This window comes from Diceros bicornis, chromosome 35 (genome assembly GCF_020826845.1).
Source record: "Diceros bicornis minor isolate mBicDic1 chromosome 35, mDicBic1.mat.cur, whole genome shotgun sequence".
Taxonomy (NCBI): Eukaryota; Metazoa; Chordata; class Mammalia; order Perissodactyla; family Rhinocerotidae; genus Diceros; species Diceros bicornis.
In genome coordinates this window covers 27,969,307-27,973,906 of record NC_080774.1, presented here as the reverse complement: position 1 = coordinate 27,973,906, position 4,600 = coordinate 27,969,307, and the positions used below count along the sequence as shown (strand labels likewise).

Here is a 4,600-nt window from a genome sequence, read left to right as displayed (position 1 = left end):
TTGGGGGTGATGGATATGCTCATTATCTTGATTGAGGTGATGGCTTCATGGGTCATCAATATGTTAACAAATTTTAAACCTTGTCAAATTATAGAGTTTAAATGAGTACTTTATTTTTATGTCAATTATACGTCAATAAGACTGTATAAAAAAATAGACTTTTCCAGACATTCAAACACTGAGAGAATTAATCATTGGCAGGTCACTACCACAAGAGGTGTGAAGGGAATCCCTCCAGGCAGCAGGAGAACAGCACTAGATGGACAACTGGGATCACACACAGGAATGACGGTCACCTCAGCTGCTCAACGTGGGCAAACAGCAAAGACTTTCACCACATTTAAAAATATAATTGAATGTGAAAGCAAAAAGAATGATTTATTGTGGGGTTTATAACTCAGGTAAAAGTAAAATATGACCAATAACATCACCGAGGCCAAGAAGGGGAAACGGAAGGGGACCGTCGTGAGGCGGCACAGCGTCACTGAAGGTGGACTGGCACGAACAGAAGATGTAGGCGGTCATCCTCACAGCAACCATGAAAAACAAAGTGAAGTGGAAGAGCCAAGAAGCTAATACAGGGATCAAGTGGAATCATACCAATAATTAGCCCAAAAGAAGGCAGAAAAAAGGGGGAAACAGGAGCCAATAGTCACATTAACGTCCTTACAAATTAAATGTAATTACCTAATAAAAGGCGGATTACCAGATGGACAAAAAAAGCAAGACCTAACTCTAACTACAAGAGGCCCAGAGACAGGGTAAAAGTAAAGATGGAGAAAGACACAGCATGCCAAGGCTACACCAAAGGAAAGCGAGAGTGGTTATAGGAACAGGGCAGTTTTTATTCTCTGGTATTTGTTTTCTGCTGTCAGCACATTCTGAGCACGCAGACTGGTCTTGGTCTGGGAGACGGGAGGCTGGGATGGACGGACCAGCCCTGTCAGGCATCCTCCAAGCAGGTTTGGAGGAAACTCTGCTCTGGATGAGGCCGGGCAGCAGGGGTGGGCGTGGGGGCACACGGGCACATGGAGGGGGCAGCGACCATTTGCTCCAGCACTCAGGGACCAGGTGATGAGCCTGGGGCCTCCCGCTCCGCCCCTCATCTCTTGCTTCTCCAAGAGCGCCACAGTGGGCTCGAGCCCATGTCTGGGGGGCTGGACTAGTGGTAACTCAGGGTCTCTCAGTTCTGGCGTTCTGTGATGCCCAGCAGGCCTCTGGTTGGGGGTCGGGGGCAGGCCCCACCAGACAGCACCTCCCTGCAGGGACCTTGCAGGGAGGAGTGCGTTCATGTGGTGTCTAGGTCCAGGTAGGGTGGAGCGCAGGCCAGGACAACACTGTTGCTTTCAAAGCAAAGAATTTTACCAGGGAAAGAGGGTCACTTTATAATAATAAAGGGGCCAATTCACCAGTAAGGCAGAACAGTCTTTAATGGTTATTTATCATTAGAATCATAGCTTCTAGACACAGAACTTCAAAATATACGAAGAAAAACCGACAGAACTGAAAGGAGAAAGAGGCGATCCACAATCAAAGATTCAACACTCTCTCCATAACTGAGTGAACAACCAGACAGAAATCAGTAAGGACACAGAGGACCTGGCCGGCACTGTCAACCACACTGACCTGACTGACACCATAGAACACTCCCCCCAACGCAGCAGAATACACGTTCTTCTCACGTGCACAGGGGACATCTGCCAAAAGAGATCACATTCTCCACCAACCTAAGACAAGTCTCAACAAATCTCACATAATCCAAATTAGAGTTTGATCAGTGGTGGGAGGGAAGAGCGGACCCCGGAGAGCACTGAGAGCCCTGCTGCCACCCCTAGCTCCATGCTCCATCACTGCACACTTGAGTGGCGAGCCGGCCCAGTCAACATCACCACACCCCGAGCCAAGACCCTCAGCTGTCCCTGCCCCCAGTGCTGCCAACACCAAGCCCAGCACCATGGAGAAGGCGCAGGCACAAGAGGGTAAGCGTAACAAAGGTTTGGGGAACAGTAAAATGTTCAATGTACAAAATGGATATGGTTTCATCAACAGGAAGGACACCCAGGAAGATGTACACAGACCGCCACAAAGAGGAAGAACCCCAGGGAGGACATTCGCAGTGCAGGAGACGGGAGACTATGCAGTCTGACGCTGCGGAAGGAGAAAGGTGCAGAGGCAGCAAGTGTGACAGGCCCTGGGGGAGCTGCAGTGCAAGATAGTAGACATTCAGCAGATCAGGACCCTCACAGACGCTCTCCATGTCACAGGGGTCCTCCACACAACCACCAGCAGAATTAGCAGAATAGTGACAACAGGGAAAGAACAGGGACCAGAGAGCGCTCCCAAAGGCCAGACCCCACAGCGCCGGCCCGACGTAGGCCACGGTCCCCACCTTACTACATGCAGAGACCCTATGGGTGACAACAGAATGTTCCAGCCCTCCTGTGCAGGGAGGAGTGATGAAGGGGACTGACAACCAGCGTGCAGGAGAACAAGGGAGACCAGTGAGACAGAAGCTGTATCAGGGTGTAGCCCACAATTCCACAGGGGCCCTCCTGGCCAAAGACAGCCCAGAGAGGACGGCCATGAAGATCAGGAAAGTCAAGGAGCTGAGACCTAACGTAAGCAGCCACTTCAACATCAGCACTGCCGCGCCTTCAATGACCAACACAGATGCCAAGAAAACCTTAAACCAGACGATGGCAGAGACAAGAGCAGCTGATCCACCAGCAGAGAACTCCTCCCCTCCCGAGGCTGAGCCGGGCGGGCTGAGGAGATGCACGCTCACCATCCCTCCACCATCTGCTTTAGTCATCCAACAAGAAGAAACGCACATGAAATTCCAGCAATAAGAAATGAACAAAAGATGGGAGCTGAAGACCTTAAGTGCCTGCTTTTTCCCTCTTGACCAGATAACGAACTATCTGTTCATCTATGCAGTACGGGACTTTCATTATTCTATCTAAAGATGTCTCTTTGGGCCGGCCCCGTGGCTTAGCGGTTAAGTGCACGCGCTCCGCTACTGGCGGCCCAGGTTCGGATCCTGGGTGCGCTCCGAGGCACCGCTTCTCCGGCCATGCTGAGGCCGAGTCCCACATACAGCAACTAGAAGGACGTGCCACTATGACGTACAACTATCTACTGCGGCTTTGGTGTGGAAAAAAAAAGGAGGAGGATTGGCAATAGATGTTAGCTCAGAGCCGGTCTTCCTCAGCAAAAAGAGGAGGATTAGCATGGATGTTAGCTCAGGGCTGATCTTCCTCACACACACACACAAAAAAGATGTCTTTTTGGTTTTTGGTCATGACAAATAAGTTTTATTTTTTTTATGAAGCCTAGTTTTTCTCAATACATCTTTAAAGGTTTTTAAATTGTTTCGTATCTGGTCAAGTTAAACTTTTAAAAACCTCATTTTTAATTTGTGATAAAAGTTCACAACTTGATATTTTCAAAAAACTTAACAAACTGCAAGCACCTGTTAATAAAGTTCTTAACACAAAAATTCAAATACTACAAAATATGTTTTCTGAATGTTGGAATTAAATTAGAAATCAGTGACACAAAGATATCTGAAAAACACCCCAAGTATTTGGAAACTAATAACAAGGGAAATTAGAAAGCATTTTGACAGGAATGAAAATGAAACCATAAAAAAATTTGTGCGATGCAGTTAAAGCAGTGCTTAGAGGGAAACACATATAAATCACTCATATCAGAAAAAGCTAGAAAGGTCTAAAATCAATGCCCTAGAAAACTCTTTCAGAAAACAGAATAGAAAGGAATGCTTCCCAACTCACTCTATGAGGCCAGCATCACCTGGTACCAAAACCAATGACAGTACAAGGAACCTACAGACCAGCATCCCTCATGAACACAGACACAGAAAGTCATTCAAAAGTTTCAAAATCAATGACCTAAGCTTTTACCTTAAGAAACTAGAAAAAGAGCAAATATCCAAATTATGCAGGAAAGAAGGAAATAACAAAGAGCAGAAATAAACTAAACAGAAAACAGAGAGAGAAAAAAAGAGAAAAATCAGTGAAACCAAAACCTGGTTCTTTGAGCTGAACAATCACATTGATAAACCCCTAGCCAAAGTGATTCGGAGAGAGAGAAGACACACATTACCAACATCAGGAATGAAAAAGAGGATGTCACTACCGATACTAAGATATTGAAAGGGTAAAGGAATATTATGAATGACTCCATGCCAACAAATGCAACAACATAGATGAAACAGACTAATTCCTTTTCCTGCTGCTGGAGCTCACTTAAGGAGAGAGAACCAAAATAAAAATGAACTAGGCAGTCAAAATGGCCACATCAGGATCCAGATGATTTTAAGCGTGGGTATTATTTTCCCATCAGGTAATTATGATCACAATACAGTTCAGAAGTCTCAAACTACTTCAAGTTCTTTCTGATTTCCTAACCCAGCACTGTAATCTCCTAGCTCGTAAGAGTGATGGTCTGGAAGCCTAGAAACTCTGTTTCTGGCTTCCTCCTTAATAAGTGAAAGACAAGGGGCTAATTCACAGCTGATAGGCTAATTCTGGTTCCAACCAAACTGCAATACTGAGCAGGAAAAAAATTACCCTTCCAG

The 4,600-nt window shown here is 46.2% G+C and overlaps 1 pseudogene; it reads left to right on the top strand.

The window, feature by feature from the left end:
• Window positions 1-1,954: 1,954 nt before the first annotated feature.
• Window positions 1,955-2,849, top strand: LOC131398609 (Y-box-binding protein 1-like; annotated as a pseudogene).
• Window positions 2,850-4,600: the final 1,751 nt, after the last annotated feature.